At 41.4% G+C, this 27,183-nt stretch overlaps 1 long non-coding RNA gene across 7 annotated transcripts in view; it reads right to left on the reverse strand.

The window, feature by feature from the left end:
• Nucleotides 1-27,183, reverse strand: part of LOC115279146 — a 61,347-nt gene that overhangs the window by 17,194 nt on the left and 16,970 nt on the right. For 4 of the 7 annotated variants that reach the window (XR_003903245.1, XR_003903240.1, XR_003903242.1 and 1 more), the window contains exons 1-2: nt 6,328-6,416; nt 5,220-5,342 (exon numbers count right to left, since the gene is read on the reverse strand). The exons of 1 other annotated variant lie outside the window; for it this stretch is intronic. This is a non-coding gene — a long non-coding RNA (uncharacterized LOC115279146). Of the gene's footprint in view, nt 1-5,219; nt 5,343-6,327; nt 6,417-27,183 lie in introns of those variants that run through there. 2 more of the 7 variants (XR_003903243.1, XR_003903241.1) reach the window with 2 other exon arrangements.

Below are 27,183 nucleotides of genomic sequence, written 5' to 3' on the forward strand. Positions count from 1 at the left end.
ATCAAGAAGATGTGGTATATATACACAATGGAGTACTACATGGCAATGAGAAAGAATGAAATATGGCCATTTGTAGGAAAGTGGATGGACCTTGAGGGTGTCATGCTAAGCGAAATAAGTCAGGCAGAGAAGGACAGATACCATATGTTCGCACTCATAGGTCTAACAGGAAATTTTCAGAATAATCTAGCTTCAAGAAAGGCAAGCAGTTAGTAGTGCTTAAGAAAAATTGATTCAGTATCTAATGGATAGTTGATACCTGTCACAACACAGCATTTTATATTCTGTTAAGTGAAACGGCAATACAATCTAGGTTTATTTTGGGAGTGTTTGCTGTATAATTGGATTTACTAAAATGTTTAGAGGTGCAGTAGGCATGACTTTGAGTATATAATGAAAGAACATGCAAAATGCTTATTGATTTATGATGTGGTTTCATCTTAGCTTGGATAAACCATGCAGTATTTAATACATAGTAGCAAAATATTTACTATTGAAGCTTGAAAAGATGTGAGTTCTATGTGTGCAATCTTTCATTTATGCATGTGAGAGGGTTGTCTTTTTTTTAATGTTTTTACATTGTAGTACTTGTTTTGCCTGTTGGTGGTGTTTGCTTATTTAATACATTCTGTCAAGGACAGAAAAAAAAAATAAATAAAGACATCACTTCTTCCTGAGCGTCTGATGGTCAAGTTCATCCATAGAATCGGAGACCATGAGATGCCATCCCAGGAGAAGGGTTGATGAACTCTTTTAGCAAGATGTCACTTTCTGTTCTTGGAATCCTCCTGCGTGATTTTAGACAAGTTAAATAATGTCTTTCTTCCCTGTTCCTCATCTGCAGAATACGGCTAATGGGAGTCCTATTTCACAGAGTGGTTACAACTGTTGAGACCGGACCAAATGTTGAGCACCATTTGAATGTCTGAATGAGATACCTCACGTTAAATATCTGAACGTACCAAAATTACACATGGTGATTCTGATGTTCATCCCCAAACTACTCCTACCCCAGCCTTCTCCATTTCAGTAAGTGACAATTATATTTTTCAAGGAGCTCAGTCTAAAAACAAACCAACAAAAAATAAATTTTCAGGATTTTCTCCCCCCGCCCCCCACCATATGCATTAACAACATTGTCATGTCAACCTTGAAAATTGTTCAGAGGGACCCCTGGGTGGATCAGTCAGTTAAGCAGCCAACTTCAGCTCAGGTCATAATCTCACAGTTTGTGGGTTTGAGCCCTGCTTCGGGCTCTGTGCTGACAGTTCAGAGCCTTGAGCCTGCTTCAGATTCTGTGTCTCCCTCTCTCTCTGACCCTCCCCTGCTCACACTCTGTCTCTCTCTCTCTCTCTCAAAAATAAATAAACATTAAAATTTTTTTAATAAAAAAAGAAAATTTTCCAGAATCCAACCACCTATCACACATTTACCTGCTAGAAACCTTGTTCAAGTCACTATAATCTGTCACTGGATTGTTGCCATGACTACTTAATGGCCTCCTTGTTTCTGTCCTTGACCCTCAATAGTCAATTCTCAAGCAGTGACCAGAAGAATCCTTTAAAAATATAAATCAACTCATGATACTCAGTCCAGAAGCAATGGCTTCCTCTCTCACACAGAATAAATGCAAATCCCAACACTGGTCTACAAACCCCACACACTGTCCCTCCCCCATTTCCCTCTTAGTCCGTGTCCCCTCCTGCACTCTCCTTAGGTCACAGTGGTCTCCTTGCTATTCCTTGAAAAGCCCTTGCTACTCATGCTCTTCTCTGTGTCCTTTCCTTTTGCTTTTCCCTCTGCTTGGAAGTGACTCTTCTTCTTGGTATCCACATACATGCCCCCCACTCCTTTAAGGCATTCTTCCAAAGTCACCTCTTCCACTAGGCCTTTCTTGAACATTCTGTTTAAATTTCCAACCCCCAACCCTCCAGCCAAGCCCACAAATGTACTTCTTATCCTTCTTCCCCAGTTTTATTTTTCCTTCATAGCATGCAACCTTTATTTGCCTCCTGATAGAATTGACAAATATTTAGTCTTTAAATAGCTTGTCTCTCCTCCCTAAACTATAAATTTCACGAGGGCAGAAATTTTGTGTCTTTTGTTCACTGTTGTATCTCTGTTGCCCAGAAAAGGGTTTCTCAACCTCAGCACTACTGACATTTGGGGCAGGATAATCCTTTAGAGCAGAGGGCTGTCTTGTGTATTGAAGGCTAGTTAGCAGCGAGCATCCCTGGCCTCTGCCCATCAGAAGCTCTTCCCCAGTGACAACTGGTAAAATGTCTCCAAATTGTGCCAAACATCCCCTGGAAAGCAAAATCGCTTCCAATGGAATATCCCTGATCTAAAGCAATGCCTAAGACAAAGCAAATGCTCCATACATATTTATTGAAAGAATAAATCAAAGTTAAACGAGTTAATGTCTTAGGTATGTAGACCAGTGTTTGGCACATAGTAAGAACTCAAAAACTGTTCAATTTGATGAAAGTGTTTATTTTTTTATTATTATTAGTGCATTGCTATCTATGTCTAGAATAAACCATGGAGGCAGCCAAACTGTATTATGTGGAGGCTTAGGACTTGATACAGACTTCATTTTTAAAATATATCTGAATTCTTTTTAAAACGCTGCAATACAATGCCTCACACTGAGGAGCGTTAACACTTTGGCTACCACCAATTCATTAACTTGCGTTGCCACGTTAAATTGTTTTGTGTAGACCTCAGAATACAACATCTTCTACCATCTCTGCATATATTTTAACTTCTTATAAATGTGTTACTGATTTGCAAGGCTATAGCTCGGTGCTGGGGTTTATTTTTATTCTTGTCTATTCCTGTCGGCTCATGTAAAACCGTTCAAGCAAGTATTTCATGGCGAAGCCGTATCAAACATACATTGATTTAATCTGCCCAAATTCAACTCTACGAGCTTGGCCAAAAAAATAAAGAGAAAAAGGAGCATAATTTTCATTCAACATGGGCCCCTAAAAGCAAGCCAATTACTTCATCTGGTGCTCAGCTAAGCGACAGCAATCTGTTCTACCCTGGAGGAACAATTGGCTGTATTAGACGTAGCAGAAAAATGGGACACTCTACACAAAACTGATATGCCATATTTTATGGGAGATTTAGGGTATTTTTCATGGCCAAATTTGGCCATGTATGTTTATAGTTCTTTTTTTATCTACAGTCTCAAAATCCAAAAAGTCTTTGAAAAATAGCATTTGGGAAGAACTCATTTGGCAGCAAATTCTGTGAGGTTATTCATGGTCATTGGTTTCCCCATGTGTTTGATTATGAGATCCTGTCCCCAGACCCCACTGAAGGTGTTACAGAGGCGAACACACACACCTCATTGCCTTATGAAAATTCTGATTTTCAGAACGCATGTTACCACACTGTTTCAGAAGATGGATTGTGGACCAGTAACCGGTTTTCAGCTCACTTGTTATTTTTCACCCTAATGCCTCAGTAGGATGTTACCTGGGGGTACGGCAATACCACTGTCATGCACCCCATCCAATTCATGCTCCCTACTTGTATCCTCCATGTCAAAAGAATGATAGTGAGTGAAAGCAAATACAACATTTAGGTAGTTTTTCTGCTTAGTGTAAGTTTGGGGTACTTCCTGTCTCATTTTTATACTTATGATACCAAATTAAAATAGTTATGATATAACCCATGAAGTCACTCACCACAAGGATAAATATACTAAACACAAAGTCTCATTTGTTTTTATAATAATTATAAGCATCGTCATTGTCATGACTGGTGGTTCATCTTTGAAATCAAAATTCTTACCAGTGTTTTCTCACACTTTCAGTAACAGTTTAATTGAAGAGCATCCTGGGTTTACAAGGTAAACTGTTAAAAATGGTCACATCTGCTCACACATGTATTATCTTATTTGCTCAATGCAGACTTTATCAACAAAACTGGTAAATCACTAACCAGATGGATCAAGTTACAGAAAAGAGAAGACATCTATGGCCAATAACAGAAATGAAAGAGGGAATATAATTACAGCTCCAATAAACATGAAAAGGATAGTAAGAGAATACTTTAAACAACTTTATGCCAATAAATTTGGTAATAAATGGATGCATTCCTTAAAAGACACAAACTACCAAAGCTGACTAAAGAAGAATTAGATAATTTGGATAGTCTTGTATCTGTCTAAAAAATTGAATTCCAGTTACATCCTTACCAACTGACTCTAATGCTTTAATTTTGGGGCTCTAGATTTAATATTTAAGAAATAATGTAAAAGAGTAGTAGAGATCTTTGGGGGCAAGAGCAGAAATAATCTGTATCTCCATTATGTTGCAAGTTCCATAATGTGTTTATCTTTCAAAAGTCGTCAAACTATACACCTGAAATAAGGGGTGAATTTTACCTGATGTAAATTATATCTTAAAAGACCTGAATGAAGAGGAGTGCCTGGGGGTGCCTCAGTCATTTGAGCATCTGACTTCGGCTCGGGTCATAATCTCACAGTCTGTGAGTTCGAGCCCCACTTCAGGCTCGGTGCTAACAGCTGGAACCTGGAGCTTGCTCCGGATTCTGTGTGTAGGTCTTTCTCTCTGACCTTCCCCACTCATGAGGTGTGTGTGTGTATGTGTGTGTGTGTGTGTGTGTGTGTGTGTGTGTGTGTGTGTCTTTCTCAAAAAAAAAAAGAAAGAAAGAAAAGTAACATTTAAAAAAACTGAAGGAAGAAAACGATGAAAAAAAGAAAAGTGGAAACCATTTGGGAACCAAAAACCCAGGCAGAGTCTGAAACAGCAAAAGACAGCGTAATGTTCAGATAAGAGGCCCAAAGAAGGTTCTCAGGCAACAAGGTGTAGACAGAGTTATTGGCCTCACATCAATTTGGGTAGAGGCCCTAATGAAAGCACAAGCCACATCTAAAACCAACACGAGGGGCACCTGAGTCACTCAGTCAGTTAAGTGGCCAACTATGGCTCAGGTCATGATCTCACGGTTTGCGAGTTGGAGCTCTGCGTCTGGCTCTGTGCTGACAGTTCAGAGCCTGGCACCTGCTTTAAATTCTGTGTCTCCCTCTCTCTCTGCCCCTCCCCTACTCATACTCTGTTTCTCTCTGTCTCAATAATAAATAAAAACATTTAAAAATTTTTTTAAATAAAATAAAACCAACACAAAGTCGTGTCCTCACTCTCCACCCTGCAGGCTCTAGAGAAACACAGAATTCATCTGACCTCTGGTAGTTTTCCCTCAGATGAAGAAACAGGTCTCTTCCTTCCCCTTGGCTCCTGTAGACTGTGCACGTGCACGTGTATGGAGTGGCTATTGCTGCTTTGCTTGGGAAACAACCTGCTCTACTAGAAGGAGAAAGAGACATTTTTAGTTGAATGACAGAGGCCTGAAAAGAAATTAAAATAAATTTCTTAACCCAAAGTAAAAAAAAAGATACACAAAACTCAAGAATTTTGTTTGTCTCCTTTTTACTTCTAGGACCTAAGATTTTTTTTAAGTTCAGAAATGTCATTTGTAGACCCAACTGTCATCATTTTTGTTTTATTTTTTTCCTACTGTGTTATGGGCTGAACTGTGTTTCCTCCAAATTCATATGTTGAAGTCCTGACCCCTGCTGTCTCAGAATGTGACTATTCTTGGGAATAGGATCTTTGAAGAGACGACTAGGGTTGAATGAGGTCATTAGCATGGCCCCTATTCAAATCTGATCCTTGTCCTTATAAGTAGAGGAGATTTGGACATAGACCTGCACGGAGGTAGGACTTTGTGAAGACACAAAGAAAAAATGGCCACCTGCAAGCCAAGAAGAAAGACATTTAAGAAAACAAACACGGGGCTCTGAGGTAGCTTCATCGGTTAAGTGTCTGACTTCAGCTCAGGTCATGATCTCACAGTTCATGGGTTTGAGCCCTGTGTCAGGCTCTGTGCGACAGCTGGAACCTGGAGCCTGCTTCGGGTTCTATGTCTCTCTCTCTCTGTCCCTCTCTCGCTTGCACTCTGTCTCTCTCTGTCTCCCAAGAAAAAGTAAAGAAAAAAAAACACATTAAAAAAAAGAAAAAAGAAAAGAAAACAAACTACAGACTGCAGATACTTTGACCTTGGTCTAAAATCAGGGAAAATAATCTTCTGCCCTTCAGCCTGTGGACCTTCCTTACGGCAGCCCTTAAAGAACTCAAATAGTCACTTTCTGGGCAATGGGTGCATAATAAAATACAGCTTCTGCGCTAGGAAGCTACCATCTCTGGCTTGCTTGAGCCACATCACGGCCCTCACAGAAAAGCAAGGAACCCCAAATGAGCTTGTCCCAAATGGAATCAGACACGACTCAACCATGCGGGACACTGGTCTCAGCCTTCAAGTTCATTTTAGCAGCCCTGGAGCAATTGTAGCGGGAGTCTTTTCTATAGGACTTCCTGATGGCATTTGTGCTTTGTTCATGCCCATATTTGAAAATGAACAAAACAAGCATTTGGTTAATTACGTATTTTTAAATCTGAACAAATTTTATTCCTGAATCCAGCCCAGCTTGTTGTTTGCTACTCCAAATGCGACAGTGAGCTATGCAGGGTGACAGAGTAATTTTCTACCCAAAAAGATCACAACAATAATTTAAGAGTCCCAAAAGGGAACAGGAAGAGGAGGACAAGAGAGGATATTAATTTTCAATGAGCACAGACTAAGCATGTTCCCCATACCAGCCTCTTCATCCAGGAGCACACAGCGTTGGAGGTCATGTTCCCTGAAATGCCTACTTTACAGCGCACTGTTTGCTTTGCAGCAAGGACTTCCAAACAAGAACGGCTTGGGTTTCAATTCTGGCTTCATCACTGATTGCGCTGTTTCATTTATCTAGCTTTTAATCTTTCTAAGTTTTATTCCTCATCTTCTAAGTTTTATTCCTGTTTGGAAAGCATGTATTAATTATTATCATTCATATTCAACAGAAACTGTCATTGTTTGTGTAAGTTTGAGACATTGTAAAGCACTTCTACACACACTATTGCTTTTATCCCTAAAATGCCTCTGTTGAAGTCAAGGGAGGATATTTTTACACCTGTTTGCTTTGTCAGGAAATTGCGTCTAAAGAGGTTGGATGACATGCCGGAAGACAGTTTTATACTTAATTCCACGTCTTCAAACCCCTAATGCTATGCTCTTTCCCATCAGTACACTGCCTTCTCCCTCACTAACGGTGACCTGGAAGGTTGCTTGAGGCCAGGATTTATTTCAAATATCTGTCTTCCCTCTTGCAAGTTATAACCAACAACCCATAAACCACACAGAATGCAAACACGCCAGACAAATGCAAGCTGGCTAAATGCCTTTTGCTGGGACAGCTGATATCAACACTGATGATCTTCACGCACATGCACACACGCACAAAAATCACATCTATCCCCTGGGGCTTCCTGCTTGCAAACAGGTCATTTTAAGAACTCATTTAATACAACTATTCTTTGAAAGGCAACTGCTATGGGCTCAGAATGGCACTGTCAGAAGGCAGCCAGCTCCTGGAGCCCTGGCTGCTGAAGGCAAGGGCTATTAACTAGACTCCTGGCTCTCCACCACAGAATTTCCCCAGCGTGGGATCTAAGCGGTCTCAGAGTCAAAGGCCATTTGCCTGCGGTATGCTCTCTGATGCAGAATGTCAGGGCCCGGGCCTTGGCTTGTAAAGCAGTACCTCTCAGACTTTTAAAAATGTAATCTCCAGTAAAAAGGATATTTATGTCATGACCCAGCTATAAGTGTGTTTGAAAATAGTGAGTAATCAGTTTTGTGAGTATAGCCAACACTTTTAAAACTTAATTAGAATAGAAGGGAATGAAATAGAATGAAATAATTATAGAATAGAACAGAGAGTATACTGCATGTGGTCAGGATTATTTATCATCTATCTATCTATCTATCTATCTATCTATCTATCTATCTATCATCTATCTGTCATCTATCAATCAATCATGTGTCAACCCATCTATGAACTGGAACTTCAAGTTTAATCTACTTCTGACTGTAAGTCATTGTCAAAAAGGTTTGAAAGACCACAGTCAAGAGCATGCCAACAGAAAGGTGTTGCTGTGGTTGGAGATTTGAAGAAAAAGCTGTAATAAGGTTTGAGAAGATGAATAAATTCTACTTCTTCACTGACTGGGTTCTTTCAAAGGCTCCCCCTTCTCATTCTCCAGCAACCCCCTTCCTTGCTGAGCATATGCAGTCATGTGAGATAGAGCCTATGACATCTCCAGCCTCATGGCTGACCACTCTGTTGAAGTAATTTTTTAAAAAATTTTAATGTTTATTTATTTTTGAGAGATAGGGAGAGACAGCATGGGGAGAGGAAGGACAGAGAGAGAGGGAGACACAGAATCCGAAGCAGGCTCCAGGCTCTGAGCTGTCAGCACAGAGCCCAACGTGGGGCTCAAACCCATGAACCATGAGATCATGACCTGAGCCAAAGTTGGACACTTAACCAACTGAGCCACCCAGACGCCCTAATGTTGAAGTAATTAAACAAGGAGGCCATGAGGCTAAGGTGACTCTAATGCCTTCACAGCCTGTGAGCAAACCAAAACCTAAGCCAGGATCAATGCATTCAAATTTGAGAAAATGAAACTTGAAAACAATGATCAGAGACAACCAACCAGGCTTTCTTCAATAAGTCAAGTGCCTAAGGCTATAGCCAATCAGATAATTTCCCTGCTTTGCTTCCACATCTCTATAAAGACTTAACCCTAAGTTCCTGTTTGTGGAGGGCTCCCAACCACCTTTGGGTTAGCAGCGTCTAACTCAAATCAATGTATGCTCAAATAAACTCTTAAAAGTTTTCGTGTGCCTCAGTTTATCTTTTAATGACTCCTGTTGCCATCCTGCCTAAGGTTCGGCAACACCAGTGCATTTGTTATTGGGGGAACAATCCAAGCTCCTCCATCCTTATAGGCTTCTGCTCATCTATTTCTTCTAGCCAGCATTCCTGTTCTTACTGTGCTGCTGTCTTGGTAATTCCTGTCCAATGCTTTCAATTGTACAATAGAATTACCACCTGTCTCCTCCAGGAAGCTTTCAGATCTCACTCAGTAAGCATTCATTACCAGATTCATTCCCTCTACATATTGAAATGTGTGAAGAAATCAATAAGCAACTAAGGAAATGATTGATGGATGAATAAATGAGTAAAGCTTTTCCTGTCTTTTCTTCGGATCCTCCAGAGTGAAGCAGGTACCTATAACTAAAAAGAACAACAGACAGGATATAGTCATCCATCCTTGACTCTATGGATAAGGAAGTGTATACAGAAGAAAAGTCACTTCACAGGGTCTCACTGGAGATTAGTGGGAGTAAGGGCCAAATTCCAGTTTCCTGAGAGGTCCCGATCTAGAGCCTTATCTTTCCATGAGGATTGCCATTACATCCCCAAAACAAGGGAGAAGCAAGGGAGACCTTGTTGTCTGTGGTCCTCCTGCAGACAACAGGAGGACTCCAAGAAATACACACTTTGAAAGGGAAACTCTGGAAAGGAAAAATAGAAACAAACTTTCCCTACAAAAAGAACCCAGCTGATATAAGCAAAACCAAAAGAAGAGGTGAGTAAATTGCTTAATTCTGTGAAAAATGTGCCCCATTAGGCTGAATCATTCAGACTCATTAGTTTGGAAACTAAATTGCCTTTCAAAATATAGTTGTGTTACATCAGTGTTTAGAAATTCCTCTCGGCTCTGCAAATATTTGGTCTTGAGAAAAGAGATGCCATGCCCCTGAAAATAGTTTCAGCTGTCTGGAAAATGATTCTTAAAATATTAGAGCTAGAAAAAAAAGATAAATGCCCCCAAAGTCCTCATTTGATCATAGAGAGAAGGAAGCAGGGCACTGGCTTGCACAGGCTCTGCCCAGAACCTGTCTTCTTCCCTTTCATGTTGGGGCACTTCCTTCCAACTATACTGTCATACCTTTTGCCCATTTTTCTTCTTCAATTTTGTGATGGAACATTCCTCCCAATTATAGGATTGAGATTTATGGAGACTACTGGAAAGTGCAAGGAGACTCTATTGGCCTTCTCCCAGATTCCAAGATTTCAGAGGAAAGATTGCAACACTGTCACATCACATTAAGTGTCGGATGAAAAGAACGCCAGGGAATCTTAAATCCAAGAGCTCCTTCCTATCTCACTCTTTTTCTCTTTGAACTCCTATACTTTAAATAAAGCTTCATGGGAGCTGATCTCGGAAATAGCCTCTTTTTCTCAGCACAGATTATACTGGAAAGAGATTTAGAGATTCTGCCCAGATAACAGTAAGGTTGTGAAGTGTGCTCAGGGGTAGTAATACGACTTGGAGAGTTCTTTGCATTTTACATTTCTTAACCAATCGTCAAAGAGATACAATAGTGTATATTTTTAAGTATTTATTTTAGAATATTTTGGGGCTTAATTTTGGTTGCAAATATGGAAAGTTCCCATATATCCCTCACCCTATATCCTCTGTCACCTACACTGTACAATACCGTGGGACATTTGTCACAACTAAGGAGCAAAGGCAGTTCATTTGTACCAAATGAACTCTACACTTCATTTGGGCTTCACTTATTTTGCTTTAATGTCCTTTTTCTGTTCCAGAGTCCTATGCAGGAAACTACATTCCATGAAGTCATCAGGTTTCCTTATACTTCTTTGATCTATAACAATTCCTTCAGACTTCTTTTGTTTTTGATGACCTGGAGAGTTTTGAGGACCCCTTGCCTTTGTCTTATATCTTTGTTCACAGTTATACTGGGGCCATGGTTTTGGAGAGGAATCCTGCAGAGCTAATGTGCCATTATGTTTCAAAGGTTTGTGCGATCAACATGACTTGTTGCTGATGATAGCCCTGGTCACTGAGACATGGACTAAATTGAAAAGGCAAAATTTTTTGACCATGTGTAAGAAATCACTTAAGTTGCCAAAACCTCTCTCATTACACTTTCTAGGACATCCAGTTTGCAAAGCATATCACATTATTTTTCCTGCTAATCCTTTGTACATGCTGTTGTCTCTGTCTAGAACTCACTGTCCTTCTGCCTTGACAGATCCCTACTCATCTATCCATATTCATTCATGTCTATACTTACATTACTTCTTCTAGGACTCATTGCCTAGAGAAGCAGGGCAAGGTATCTCTACTGTTTGCTCCCACAGTGCCCAGTTCACACCATTGGCATGCTGATTTATATGCACTTACTGTTCTACCACCTCCCTCTCATCTGTGAACTTCTTGAAGAACATGACCATGTATTATATATTTCCATCCTTAGGGTGTAGAAGTGCATACAGGAAAGTTGAGAAATGCTCGTTGAATAGGTGAGAGAGTGAATAAACCAGAACCTTACAACTCCATCTAGTAGATATTATTTTCCTTTTTAAAATGGGGGAAACTGAGGCTCAGGGATATTAGTTAACTTCTTGAAGTTCACATAGCTAGTAAGGACGTTGTCCTCCAGGTCAACTTTAATGCTAATATCTTAAGAATCTGAAATGGCCTGGTGATGTGTGCAAATTCCTTAGTAGCTAGAGCTGGTTTTGGTGCTATCTTTTCTCTTCTTCTAGGTTCAGCTGTTACCACTTGGGTCTTAATTACAGTGTTAATTTAATGTCATTAATACTGAACCTTAATTATAAGAGCTTTATGTTCCCTTCCAAAAATTTTTTATAGTTTATTTATTTTTGAGACAGAGACAGAGCATGAGCTGGGGGAGGGGCAGAGAGAGAGAGGGAGACACAGAATCTGAAACAGGATCCAGGCTCTGAGCTGTCAGCACAGAACATGACGTGGGGCTTGAACCCATGAACTGTGAGATTATGACCTGAGCCTAAGTCAGCCGCCCAACTGACTGAGCCACCCAGGAGCCCCTTTCTTCTAAAATTTGGTGCAGGGTACCCAAGGGACTTCAAGGCTTGTCTCTTTGAAAGTGAGTTCATTTTAAGGGTGTACCTAACGTTGGAGGACCAAATGTGATCATTCACATTATTTGCACTCTCAGTTCATGATATTTTTTCTAGGTAAGAAATCGCTAGTCCTGATTTGGATTACAATCAAAGATCTCTGTTCATAAAGATCACTACCTTTTGAGCTCATACTTTGCTTTACAGAGGATGACACAGAGATCCAGAGGAGTGAATTATGTACTGAAGGCCAACCAGCCAGATGGGGATGAGCCATGTCCTGAATCTCCTCACCATGCCCTTCTTCTCCATCGCTCGGGCTCCACTAGAGTTGGCTGACTTCCAGAACACTAGGTAGTACATACGTTCTCTAAGGAGTATGGTAAAATCTGGGCTTTCTTGAAGACAGAATGAAGAAAACCTGGGCCATATGTACAGTTCTCCTCCCACCCCTTCCTTGTCCTCCTTTGCTCTTTCCTCTTCTCTCCCCCTCCCTCTGCTTGACAAGTGGGTTACAGTAAGAGAGAGGGAAATGGGCAGAGTGCCAAACTAATTATAACATCTAAACTTAACCTACAGCTAAACAAACATATGCTAGATTTTCTTGACGAGTTCCAATTTCAATGATTCTGTTCACTCTCCCTGAAGAATTTCTCACAAAGCTAAATTCAAAGTGGGGACCTCACCAGTCCTGGCCGAGGTAGCCAGTCCCTGCAGCAGTGCAAGCTCCAGCTGGCTGATAACATGGGTGCAGTCTTCCTTCCTGGCACTCCACATCATTGTTGTTTTCTAGCACAATCTCCCAGATCACCAATTCACCTCAGATCACCGATTCACCCCAATTGTTGGTTAAGCATCCTATCCATTCCCATCCACGGCTGTTCACCCAAGGTCATCTCAGCTACAACAGTGGCCATTGGACCACTGCACCCCACTACTCAGCTGGTTTTGTGTGTGTGTGTGGCTTCCAAGCTAAGAATGGTTTTTGCATTCTTGAATGGTTGAAAATAAATCCAAAGGATAATGGTATTTCTTGACATATGAAAAGCATATGAAATTTAAATTTCAATACACATAAAGTTTTTAATTTCACTGATTAAAAATATGTAAAAATTCGTTTGCTCTTTTTTCATATAAGTACCTCTATAATAGCCTTGAGTTTGCCTCTTGGTTTACAAAGCCTAAAATATTTGCTACCTAGCTCTTTACATAAAACATGTGTTTCCCCCTGTTATGGGGGAAAACTGGGCTGTCGTAGTTAGAAATTCAGGTTTTAGCAAGCTGACTTGGATGGAATCCCCATCTGTGGGGCTTCAAAGCTGGGTATTTGGGGCAAGTTACATACCCCTCACAAATTTGCTCATCGATTAAGTGGAAGAAAAGAGCACTTGCCTGTAAGAATATCATGAGGACTAAAAGGGGAGATATACGTAAGGCACTTAACCGTGTGCCTGGCACACTCAGTACAGGTTAGTTATTATCAGTGTTCACATCATAATCCCTGTTACCTTGTCATTTATGATTAAAGTGATTCTTGTGAAGCTCAGTTTGGAAACTCGAAATCTCCCTAAAGTGGGCCCTCTTCCGAAACCATGATTACCAGGAGAGGCTGATAACAGGAAAGCATGTGAAACTCCCTTTCAGGCTCCTCAGTCTGAAGTTCTGATACCAAGGAAGATGTATACTGGGCTCTGCTGATCTAATTAAGTTTATGCACATTAGAGAGTCTACAAGGCTGAATCCTCACAGAGGAGGCATGTGTGTATTAGCAGAGTTATTTATTTCACCCAATACATCTTTAGGTGTTGAAATAAGTAGATAATGGAGTAGGGAAATTGGTCAATGATGATAGAAAAAAGAATACTCATCTATTTTTTGTGCACAAGAATCAGTCTGCTCTAGTCCTGGGCATTGCCATCTTAGATACTTCTTGCTACTCCCATTGAGGATGATTCAATGGAATCATCTCCCTCTGCTTCCTCCAGCCCAGTACACATTTACATTACCTACACACATAATTTAATTTGTCTTTAAGACATATGTATATATTGTCCTATATATATAAAAATAGCATTGTATTGTTTTGTGTTTAAATATTTGTTTTAATTATAATACCTTATTACCATATTATTGAAATTTTAGGGAAACAAGGAAATAAAAGAGGAAAAAGCCAGTATTTCACCTCAGATCTTTTTCTGAGCATATGCTTTTTCAGAATTGTACCCATTGTATAGTTGTATTCATATCATTCAACAATTTCACACACGGCAATTTTCACCTACTTGGGGAAAGCATTTTTCTGTATTATTTTATAGCGATTACAGCCATTGGTTAGTTGTACGCAGGACACAGCTAACCCAAATGGCAACATTGAAGGTGTTAGACGGTCCTTTTTCCAAGCCAAGGCAGTCCCACTGTTGGATAGGCAGAGCGCAGACTAGATTTCAGTCTTTACTGGTCTCTGCTTGCCCTTGGTTGGATGGCCTTGTACAGTGAACAATCCAAAGCACTATGCATGGCAGCCTTGGCCACCTGCATATCTCTTCACATCTCATCCTGGAGTCTTAGACTATGAATCACAAGATGCCAGTTGTGGGCCTTTGGGGTTTATACTTCACCTGTGTTTTTATAATACTGAGTTCTTAATTTTTAAAAGTATGATAGAGGTAGTAATGCCAAGGTTAGGTAGGGGAAATAATAATAAAGTAACACACAATAAAAATAAAAACAACAATACGAAGGACTCAGGAATCAGATAACTAGGTTCAAATCCATCTCCTCTACTATTTGTTGTACAACAAAGGTACAATAAACATTTATTTGGTCCTTGTCCCCAGTTTCTGGCATAGGGCTTCTAAAAACCTTGGGGTTTCCTGAGTGATAGGTGTGTCTTTTATTATTCATAACAATTTCCTTTTGACTATACTTGAGTTTATGATAGTGAAGTGTTACAGGGTGGAGGTCCCAAGTAGCATTAGGATTGGAAAAACCCAACCTATGATCAGTAGGTAAGAATTCTCAGGCCCTGCATCCATCCACCCCACCCTAATGTCAAGGGATGGAAGGGGGGCTGTAGCCTGAGTTATAAAAACTCTTCAACAATGAAATTTAGAGAGCTTCTGAGTTGAAGAACACACTGATGTGCTTGGAGGGTGGTGTACTCTGACGGGCACAATGCTCTACACAGCCTCCATGCACCATATGCCTCGCCTTACACATCTCTTCCATTTGTCTGTTTCCGAGTTCTATTCTTTATGCAAAACTTGTACAACAAAACCTTGGTTTGCGAGCATAATTCAATCTGGAAATGTACTCGTAATCCAAAGCACTTCACATATCAAAGCGAATTTCCCCATAAGAAATCATGAAAATTCAGATGATTTGTTCCACAATCTAAAAATATTCATTTAAAAATGATTACAATACTGTAATACTATACAAAATAATAAAGGAAAATATAAAGTAAACAAATTAACCTTCACTTACCTTTGAAAACCTCCGTGGCTGGTGTGAGGGAGACCAGAGAGAGGAGAGTGATTGTGTAGGATGGCTTTCACTACCACTAACGGAATCGCTGCTATCTATGGGCTCAATGGAATCTTCTTCTCTTCATGCAACTTTAACAAGGAAACTATCCAATGACTGACACTTGGTTTTGCCTCCTTTTGAGGACTTTGTGGAAATGTGACATCGCATTGTTGTTAAACAGATTCATCACTGGCACTGCTACAGCCTTATTCAGGTGGTGCTTTTCCACAAAACTTTGCACTGCTTCCCAAATTTTACACATCTCTCTAACCTCATTTGAAGTGAGGGATTCGTCCGCCTTTTTCTCCTCCTCCTCTGCAGACAAGATGCAGAAGTAGACTTCTTATGAAATCTTGCAATTTTGGCCACTAGCATACCTCGCTCATACTTCTCCATGATTTCCTTCTTCCACTGTAATCGTCTCCTTCTTCCTGCATTTCTTTTCAATATTTTTCTGCATGGAGCCATTTTATATGCTCGCACAATGTTGACTATAGTACAGTACTAATAAATTCTTGTCGTATACTGTATTTAATGTAACTTTCAATAAAGCAGCAGAGGAAAGGGTCTATATCTGCAGGCAGCCTCACCTTGAATGAAGGAAAGTGTTCCTAAGCTTACTCTTGCCTAGAAAAGCAAAGGACTGTCCATAGGTGCTTTGAAGTGACAAAAAATACACTAGTTTTGAAAAATCACTGATTCCTACCAAACACTGCAGCCTGAGACCGAGCATCCAAGCATGGGAGACGATCACCCATAATCCCACAGTGAGCGAGTGAGAGAGAGAGACAAAGAGACAGAGAGAGGGACAGAACCATCAGCTTAGTTGTGATCATGTGATGTTCAAGGTTGTGTACTACTTGTATTATAAGGTATCGCTTGTTTATCAAATTAAAATTTATCAGAAATGTTTGCTCATTTGCAGAACACTAGCAGAACAAGTTACTCATATCCCAAGGTTTTACTATAAATGTAAATAGGTGTTTTTCTGAGTTGTGTGAGTCATTTTAGTAAATTATGGAACCTGAGGAAGGGAGTCATGGGAACCTCCAAATCTGTAGCAGCTGGGCCAGGAGCATGGGTAGCCTTCCACCTACAGCTGGCATCTGATGTAGGGGCAATCTTCTGGGGTCTGTGTTACCTCCAGGTGGGTAGTGTCAGAATGGCATTGAATTGCTAGATACCCAGTTGGGATTGAGGAATTGGAGAGCTGGGATGGAAAAATGACATTTGATATCAGAAGGGGGTGGTCAGAAAACATCACACAACACCCTTCATTGACTGCCAGTGACAGTTCACAGAACGGGGGAAGAGATTTCCCTGGCATGGTCCAAGGATTCCCAGGTTCTCCAGTTCTCATTCCTTCCCAACCACCCACTAATGGGAGTCCAGACACACTTATGAGGCAATACACTCCCAAGGTACAACCTTCCTGGGACAAATCGGGAGAAAGAATTGTCTCAACCACGGAACAAAGAAACTAATTTTGGAAGTGCTTCATAATTTGAAAAGCTCATCTCTACCCATAGCATCTGTAAATCACATTATCCTGCAGAGTAAAGTGTAGCCCTTCTTATTTAACCTTCCCCCCTTCTAAATTGGGCCACTTGGAGCTTTCAGGGAAACAGAACAGACCCCATGGCAAGAGCTGCTTCCTTCATTACTGAAAGAAAATCAGTGCAATTGCTGCCCAAGCAAGGATTCAATTAAATTCTTAGCCAAAGGCCCTTGTTCTCTGTAGTTTCTATCTGGGGAAAGAAGGCGAGAGAAAGCTCTTGATCTCTCAATGACTACAGGTTTTGCTCTTAGCTTCATAAACATTTTATTCATATCTCTGTAGTGGCACTCAACATTGAAGGATTTATCTTTTTGCTACTTTCTCCCCCTCACCTTCTCCCACCCTATTGAACTGGATGCACCCCAAAGTCAGGGTAGACTCCCCTTGCACGACAGAACCCAGTAGGGTGTCTGGCCCATAGCAGGCACCCAGTGAGTAAGTGGATGAGTTTGCGGCTGTCTATATATATATAAGTAAGACATGGATAGATACATGGATAAATAGCTAATTAGGCTAATAACACCTACCATTCAAGATTCTTGTGAATAAGTAAGGGAACTTGAAGGAATATAAGCATAGTTCCTAGTCTGTGTTCTTGCTCAGTAAATGCTGTTTCCTCCGTTCATTTGCTAAACACCCAGGCTCGCATATTGCTTTCGGGGGTTTATGACATCATTGTGATTTATATGCTGCTTTACTATAGTAATTGAACACTTTTAAGAAGTCCTTAGCTTGGGGCACCTGAGTGGCTCAGTGGGTTGAGCTTCCGACTTTGGCTCAGGTCATGATCTCACAGTTAGTGGGTTCGGGTCCCACATCGGGCTCCGTGCTGAATGCTTGCTCAGAGCCTGGAGCCTGTCTTCAGATTCTGTGTCTCCTTCTCTCTCAGACCCTCCCCACTCATGCTCTGTCTCACTCTATCTCTCAAAAAATAAATAAATGTAAAAAAAAAAAAAGAAGAAGTGCTCAGCCCAGTTTTTGTCTGTGTATTAGCTATTTTGGGTGTTATTTTATCACGGTATCACAGTGTATTCCAGGGAGCAAATCTCTATACCCATGTTACAAGTAAAGAGCCTCCTTGTCAAGGATGGTTAAGTTCTGGGTGCAGCATCTATTTGGGATGTCAAGTGGGGTCCTTGAAGAAATACAGGGTAGATGTAGAAGAAGGCAGTCTTTAACCAAGAAGAGGGAAACATTAGCATATTGCAAGAATTTAGGGAGAAAGTGGGTAAGAATAACTTAATTTTTAATGATATATGAAACCCACCCAGCCATTAAAGGGAGACATTTTTTAATCTTTAAAAGGGGGTAAAGAGGGATATCTGAAAATACTGCAATAGTGTGCAGAAAAAAAATGCTAAGAATATTTTAATTCAAAAACAAATACTAAGAGTACCCAGCCAGAAACAGTGTATAAACACAAAGTCTTTCCAAATATTATATCTGATCATTAAAAGAGAAAATATTTTCCAGGCTTGATTTTCTATTTTATTCTGCTTAGCTGTGTATGTATATGTGCTTCCTTTTATCTTTACTTAACGAGAAGAAGCAAAAGAAAATAGATGAGGAATTGCTAAGTCAAGTTTTGCTCATTTTAGCCCATCAGAGGTTTTTGTTTTTATTTTTGGTTTTTGGTTTTTGGGGGCTTTTTCCCCAGAGAATCGGGGTCCTAGGGAATCTTTGAAATAAACTCAAATGGGATTTTGGTTTTTTGACTCATACCAACCTCCTGAAAAACAAAAACAGAAACAGAAACAAAACTGCTCTGCCCGCTGACCTATATGAAACTGAAATTGGGCAGCCATGAACCAAGTCACGGTTCTTTAAAAACCTTCAGAGTCATAGCCATGCTCTCCTTGAAGAGAACCAAAGAACACCTAAATATAATTACCATTTAATTTGTTTTCTCCTTCTTGGTGATGATCAACTTTGTTGCAACTAAGTTCCAATTAAAGGAAGAATTAAGAGAAACCATTCCTGTCTGGGCTGAAGCAGAATGCACCGGGTGGGGGCTCCTGGCTTGGGTCTTCTAAGTAGGAGAGGAGCCAGATTATTTGTTTAGCTTAATTTATATCCATTACAATTACAATATGGTGAGTCCGATGCTGGTAATGATCGCTTGGAAGCCGGCCACGGTTTCCCTCTGTCTGGCTCCGGTGGGGTGTGCCTTTCAGAGCCCCTCCTGCCCAGGCTTCCTTCTATTGTCCATAACCCAAAGGCTTTCCCCTTCAGGCCACAGCAAGCCCAAGCCCAACTCAGTACCCATGGCCAAAGAAGAAAAGGATCAGCACATAAATATAACTGAAGGAGTCACCAGGGATTAGAAAACAGAATCTGGCAATAAATATGGTAATCAGATAATTTGAGACTTTAGTGCCAGGTCCTTTGAAAATGCAATCTCAGAACTGGAGTCTGGAGCTGATTTTTGTACCATTAAGGTGAATTATGAGAGAGTTGAAACTTTTTAATGATATTTAAGTATTTTTCATTGGTGACTTAATAACTTCTTTGTCTACACTAGGGAAATTTTAATAAGGGGGCTAGGAAAAGCACCCCTAGCCCAATCCGAGCTGCCCAGTCCAAGGCATAGCTCACTCCTGTTGAAGCCAAAGCACAGTTTGGCTTGACTATATAATGAGCACTTGGTGGATGCTTAAGAATTCACTTCAGCTTTAGAAGAAAGAAAGAGAAAGAGATGGGGAGAGGGGGAAGGAAGAAAGAAGGAAGGAGGGAAGGAAGAGGAAGAACAAGGAAGCAGCCATCTTTTTCCCCCTCTATTTTAGTAGCCCGGACATTTTAATGATGCTTTGCGTTTCAGTGGAGAGTTTTGGATATTTAATCAATCTGCGGGTTGTGGTTCAGCCTGCTGTGTTTGCTGTGAGGAAACCTTGATTCGTCAAGGAAGACTTCCCTTTGTGTTTGGAAAAGGAAGAGAGAAGCCAGCTCAATGTGACTTCCTTCAGAAGGTCATTTCTGAACACCCAAGACTGGGTCCTGAACTCCTCCTGGGGCCATTGCCTCCTTTCTCCCTCTGTATCCTCACAGGGACCCTTGTATCACTTGTTTTCTAGACTCTCCTTCTCCAGCTTCTGAGGTCCTCTAAAGAGAGGGCTGTGTGCTGTTCCCTCTGGGAGTCCAAGGCATTCCACAGCTCTTGGTACATAATGGCTCAGTTATTTATTGACTCAATGAGGGAGGTAAGGCCCATAGGAATAAAAAATGCGCTCATCATAGAAAAACTCTGTGTATTGGAAAGATGCCATGTTCTATTTTCCTGCAAAGGCTATTTGCATAATTCCTTGTACTGTCCTAAACTGCAATCTGTGAGAGATCAAGATAAGAGAACCTTGGAATAGCAGCTCTCAACCTGATTAGATCACACTCAAACATTAAAAATATCGATTTCTTTGTGAAATTCCAAGGGGGTCTGCAATACGATTGCCTTGTAGTAACGGTATTGGAAGCAAGATCTCAACTTGATCCTGAAACACTGTTCCAGTGAAATTAGACTATTCAATCCTTTCAGTCAATGGATTAGGTCATTGACTAGAAAGAATAAGGGACTTGCCCAAGGTCAAAAGCAAGTTAGTGGCAGAGGTAAGACTTGGACCTAGGTTTCTTGATTCCCAGCTCTTATATCTCTTTCTTGCACTTCAAGTGCTTAAGAGTTTCCTGAGCACCTATTATGTGCCAGCACTCTGTGGGTGTTGGAAATAAAAGACAATAATAAAGCTCCTTTATTAAACACTTACTATGCATGTGATACTGAGTGAAATGCTTTATCTAACACAACTCTGGAACGTATTATTATAACTGACTCAGAGAATTTCAACTTAAAGAAGTTAAATTGTTCAACAGAAGAAAAAAAAATCACTAGTTAAAAACTGCTGTTCCCGCTGTGGTGGGAATTCAGTCTAACAACAGAGCTCAGAAACACCTCAATGTGGTTTGATCCAGTTTTCTCCCCCAACACTCCGTCCACCTTCTATCTTTCCTGAGCTGGTGACTTTTACAACCTAACTCAAACTGGGGAAGGAGATAGACCCTCTTGAGCATAATAAGACATAGAATATAATAAGGTATAGAAGCTGTGTCTATAGGAGCTGGTTTTATGGAATAAGGCCTTTGTGGATTTTTTTCCCTTTCATATAATCCTTTTGCAGACCAGTGAACTGTGAAGCCCACTGCTTCTCTTTCCTTCTTCTGTCCCCAAACCCCAGGCCCCTGCTAGACCTCCAGCAGCCACAGAAACAAACGTTAAGAGAATACTTAACATGGAAAAAGAATGGAGTTTGAAGATAGGACAGCGTGGGAGACAGGGTTAAAGGGTTCAGGGTGTGGATTAGGGAGGAAAGAAGGTAAGTGGGAAAGGTCCCAAGGATCACACCCTGCAGGTGCTGACGGTGGCTCAGGAACATGCTTGGACATCCTAGGACAAAACCCCAAACCCATGACCACACAGAGCTCAGGGACAAGGCAAATGATCTAAAAAGACCATCCCCAAATGCCCATTATTGTACGGATTCTCCGTCAATAAGAAAGGGAAATACATTACCCAGAATTTCATGTGCTTTTTATGTTTTTCCTGTTGATATTGACATTTTTCTAACCCACTGCTCTACCCTTCTCTTCCGCGACGGGTGGAGCAGGGGACAGAACAATGAACGCATTCCAGAAGTGCTACGGAGCCCAGATAAAAGAGAAACCACATCTGCCTGAGGATAGGGTGTGGGATAAAAAAAATTATCAGGGAAAATGTGGCAACGCTGGGGCAAGCCCTGCAAGCAGAAGGGGCCTTGAGAGGGTGGCTGTTTGGAACGCGATGTTCAGGCAGAAAGTCTCCTGTTCTGGAAACTTGCTGAAGTGTGGATTCTTCCCCTTCTCTAGGAGACTCTTTTAATAGGTTTAGAGGAGGGTTGTTGCTTTTTTTAAACTTGATGTACCTAACTCAAATTCAGGAGGTCCCCAAACTTGGATGGAACATATTTCACATCTTTATTTTCACTAACCTTTTTTAGCATTTAAAAAAAAATATGCTTATTTATTTTTGAGAGAGAAAGAGCATGCGCAAGTGGAGGAGGGACAGAAAGAGGCGACAGAGGATCTGAAGCAGGCTCCTTGCTGACAGCAGTGAGTCAGATACGGGGCTCAAACACCATGAGATGATGACCTGAGCCGGAGTTGGGTGGTAACTGACTAAGCCACTCAGGCGCCCCGTTTCACTAACCTTTAAGTGAAGTTTAGTGTTTTGAAGGTAGGCCACAAGTATTAGTAACTGTGATGCCACCAACGCAAACCACAAATACTTTGAGGCCACATTATTATTGTTGTAGATTCCATGAAATGATGTTTATGCTAAAACAACAGAAGCTAACCTTGATGCCAAATCCGATTTAATGTGTTAATAAATAAACATATACATTACCACATCAGATAGCTGATATATATTTATAGAGATAGAAAACTGTATCATTGTTTTCCTTGTAGATCCCACCTATGCATCGCTGTGAGAAGGCCCGAGGGGTCTGAGCACAAAAAGTGCCATGACTTCTTACAGAGTAAGTTCCAGAAATCTCCATTTTTAATATGCAAACCTGGTAGTTCTGATGCTCGTGGCCTAGAGACCAAACTTTGAGAGATGCTGGTGTAGGTTATGTGTGTGAGTATGTGTTTGTGTGAATGTGTAGGGGGGGTAGAAGGTGGGTGTGAGTGTGTGTGTGTGTATCTGTGAATGTGTGTGCATGTTGTGTCTGTGTATATGTGAATATATATATGTATATGTCGGTGTGTCGGTGTGTGTGTGTGTGAATGCTTGTGTGTATGTGTAGATGCCTGTGTATATGTGGGTGTGTGTGTCTGTGTATATATGAATGCATCTGTAGATGTGTGTGTATGTGTACGTGTGTATATGAATGTGTGTATATATGTGGGTGTGTATGTGTGTGTATGATTGTATGTGAATGCGTGTGTATATGTGGGTGTGAATGTGTGTGCATATGCATATATGTGAATGCATCTGTATATGGGTGTGTATGTGTGTGTGTGAATGTATGTGTATATGTGTATGTGTATGTGTGTGTGTGTATATGTGAATGCGTATGTGTGAATAAGTGTTCATGTGTGTTTATATGTATATGTGAATGTGTGTGTGTGAATGCATGTGTATATGTGTGTGAATGCTCATGTGTGTGTGAATGGGTGTGTATACGTGTGTGTGAGTGTGTGTATGTGTAACGTGAAAGCCTGTGTATACGTAGGTGTGTGAATCTCTAATGCAGACGAATTGGGGGGTGAAATGTCGTGTTGCGGAGTAACAGCGCATAAAAATGAGACAGGAAAGTCAGCTGGGCCTGATAGGCAAGTCTTCTCGAGAAAGTTTGTTAGGCACAGCACAAGGAATGTCACCCTCTCAAACTTAAATGTAAAGTCATAAACGAGTAATGCATACCACTTAGCCACCCAACTGTAATTTATTCTTTACTTCCTACAGTCACTGTTAAATCCCAGAAGCAAAGCTACCAGGGTTTATGACAATAGTGGATTTATGTCTACGCTCTGGCTCTTACTAGCCTGAAATCCAGGCCAAGAACAGGAATGGAAACAAATGAGCAGTGAGAGACAAAAGGAAGCAGGAAGTGCCAAGAAACCAGGGGCTCCGCTCATAACAAAGCTGGGGACCTGGGGCTCCGGGATCATTCTGGCAGGCTGATCTCTACTTGACTGGTATCCAAAGAAAGAAGAAACTGCAGCCTCAAAGGAGATATTATGCATGCCACCCACAGTCTTACCTCAAGTGTTTTATTTGACCTCTTCATGTTTAATTATAAACCACATTCCTTTGTGGGTTCAGAGGGAACTAAGACCTAAATTTCTTATGTATTTCCAGCAAGCCAGGTAATGTACATACTCGATCTCACAGAACTTTGAGGGAGTTACTCCGGTCCCCATTCGACAGTTAAATGAAGCTCAGACGGGTAAAGATTGTGCTTAGCAGGAAAAAGTTGCTACTGCTGTGATCAACCCTACGTTTACAAATCCGTGCTCCCTCTCTAATTTGTGCTGAGGAATTTCTACAATTAGGTGGGGATAAAAATTACATACCATTTTTCTTTAAAAACAAAATAAAGTTAAAGACGGAAACAGGCACTCTTTTATCTCTCCAGCTACCTATCTCTTCCTTTTTCAGAGAGTAAAAGGATTATTCTAAGTACAAACCCTCAAGGACCAAGGAAACAAAAAAGGACATAATCACAGCACAACCTGAGGAGCTACAAAGCAGATGGATGATAGATATGACCGTGAACTAGAAGGGCCGATCCAGAGCCTGCCATGGGAAAGCCCCTTGTACAAGCTGGTTTAGGCCACAAGAGTCCCCAGAGAATCAGAAATTGGTGGAACCGAGTATCTCTGGAGAAGAGATTGTTGGGGGCAAAAACAAAAGGGTTCCTTTAAGACAGGTTTCAGTAGCAGTTAACCCCCACACTGATTTCTCTACAAATCACAGCCAGGAGTCGGTTACTTTACTGCTGCAAAAAGCCTGGAGGTTTATTATTTGGAAGAGCACAACCAACTCAGCGGCCACCCATATGAAGGTGAATCAGGGTTGGCTTCCCACATCCCCTCCTTCCTTGGCTGCATACTGGGCTCCCAGTCTCCTTAAAACCTGCTGAATCTGGAAGATGGTGATAAATGACCCAGACTCTTGCAGTGAAATGATGGTCTCAAAAACAAAACAAAAACCAGAGAAGATGTGCTGGGGATTGAGAAGGCACAGTAGCCAGAAAGAAGCATAAATTTCCCACCATCATCTGCACAGAAATGCTGACGCCAAAGGTTGTGGGTGAGGTTTTAGCAGCGAGTGTCAGCATGATGCCAGATGTAGCAGAGACAGTTGTAAATGTGTCCAAGTTTCCCCTGAAATGTCCCGGCAGGACAACTGGGCTCCATCCTCAAGCACACTGGATTTGGTAAATGTCATGACGGGACAGAGCCTTAGCACCAGGGCTGCCTGACTCTGTGTCCCCTTGTTTTCAGGGAGAAGATGGAGGGCACGGAGGACATGCGGAGGACCAGCACTTACTGACTCCCTGCAATCATCTATGTGCTTTCCCAGAAACAGCAAGGAAGAGAAAGCGCATAGCCCACCGCCGCTAGGAGTTGCGCTGGACAGCAGCGGAGACATTCTTTCATGGCCTCTCTCTTCTTCTACCAGCAGATGCTGCTAAAAGGGAGAGAGTATCTTGGACTCTCTTTAAGAATAGGGGGTGGGAGGGGCGCCTGGGTGGCTCAATCGGTGAAACATCCGAGGTCATCATCTCATGGTTTGTGGGTTTGAGCCCTGAGCCAGGCTCCGTGCTGACACCCTGAAGCCTGCTTTGGATTCTCTGTCTCCCTCTCTCTCTGCCTCTCCCCCACTTGCACTCTTCTCTTTCTCTCAAAAATAAATAAATAAGTAAATAAATAAGACATTTAAAAAAAGAACAGGGGATGGGAGAATTTTTTAAAAAGGTGTTCCTTTTTTTTCAAAGTTTCTGCCTTGCTAAAATGAAGAATATGTGATGAAAAGCTCATTAACTTAGGAAAACACTCCCATGTCCTTCTTGGTTAGGAAAGACAAGATGCAGTTGTGATCTACAAGGAGAAGGTTGAAGCAAAAGGGGGGATACAGTACCCTGGAAAAGAAAGAGAGTTTTCAACCCACCCCAATCCCCCAACCCGCACCCCAGAAGGCCGTGGGGTGGAAGAGATAGGAGGGCAGGGCTGAAGGGAGGACCGATGCCCAGAGGATGCCAGTCTTGAGACCTAAGGAGAACAAGGCTGACTCTGGTCTATCCTGGGGGCTGGCCAAGGAAGTGTTGGAAGAGTGGTATCAGTTACTGGCTTTAAGGGGTGCCTTTTGCTCTTCACAGCAGTCATGTGATATTATTTTAATTAATTAATTTTTTAATGTTTATTTATTCATTTCTTTTAAGAGAGAGAGAGAAAGACAAGGGAGGGGCAGAGAGAGAGGGAGAGACAGAATCCCAAGCAGGCTCTGTGCTGTCATCATGGAGCCTGATGCAAGGCTTGATCTCATGAACACTGAGATCATGACCTGAGCCAAAATCAGAAGTTGGACACTTAACTGACTGAGCCACTTAGGCGCCCTGACATTATTTTTAAAAACTAAATCATTAAAGACAAGAACAGCTTCATTATGCGGTACTTTGGAGAATCGTGAGAATCTTCAGACATCTTGGAAACATGGTAGACTTCTTCCACTCACGTAGAATGGGGACTTCAGATGACCTATTTAGGTATTCACAGAAAGGGTGACATGAGAGAAGGCAGGAAAACTGAAGGACATTAAAACATTGTCTCTTTTAATCATCAGGAAGATAGGAAGTGATGTGTGTGTGTGTGTGTGTGTGTGTGTGTGTGTGTGTGTGTGTAACTGCAGTGTCCCTCTTTGCTACCCGAGTTATAATGTCTTCAAGTCACTTCTCAGAGTGTAGAATGATGTACAAGGGAGTCCAAATCTCCACGTGCTTCATGTGGAGAGGAAGCTTGGCTCAAAAAGCTTATCTGTGTCACTGAAGGTGAGGGAGTTTTCATGTATTATAAATTCTTGAGCTGTTAGTAACTTCTGGAAAAACTTTGAAGGTCAGTGAGACCTGGTGAGTGAAATGCAGAATAAGGAGCAGGAAACTACATAAGAAATTTTCATGTTCTTGTTATCATGGGAACAGAGTAAGCCAAGAAGGTGTAATCCGATTAAGTAGAGATGAAGTCTCCATAAAGACTGTGTGTATGCATCATTCCTGGTTACCGTGGTAACTCCTTATTGGGGATCAGGATGTTATAATGAAAAAAAGAAAACCTTGTACATGTGACCTAGCAAGAGCTCTCCGGAGGAAGGTCTGGGGAGAAGTTTGGGAGTAAAAGAAGTGAGTTTGGGACAGTTTGGCCAAAAGGAAAATCTTGGGTATGGCAGACCACTGTGCTCTCCCCTACCTTGGGTGCGGTTAGCATAGATAACAAGCGAAATGCCAGTGGATCTGCAGGGCTTCTCCTGCCCCACTCCAGGCCCCCTGGCAGGCTGGTGGGGGGCTTTGCAAACACTGAGCGGGGATGGTAGAAACCGAGGCTCAGATGGCTATACCTCCCCTTATTATCTACCCAGCAGGATGGGCCTGCGGGAGTCCAGGCCAAC

Source organism: Suricata suricatta, chromosome 15 (genome assembly GCF_006229205.1).
Source record: "Suricata suricatta isolate VVHF042 chromosome 15, meerkat_22Aug2017_6uvM2_HiC, whole genome shotgun sequence".
Classification (NCBI taxonomy): Eukaryota; Metazoa; Chordata; class Mammalia; order Carnivora; family Herpestidae; genus Suricata; species Suricata suricatta.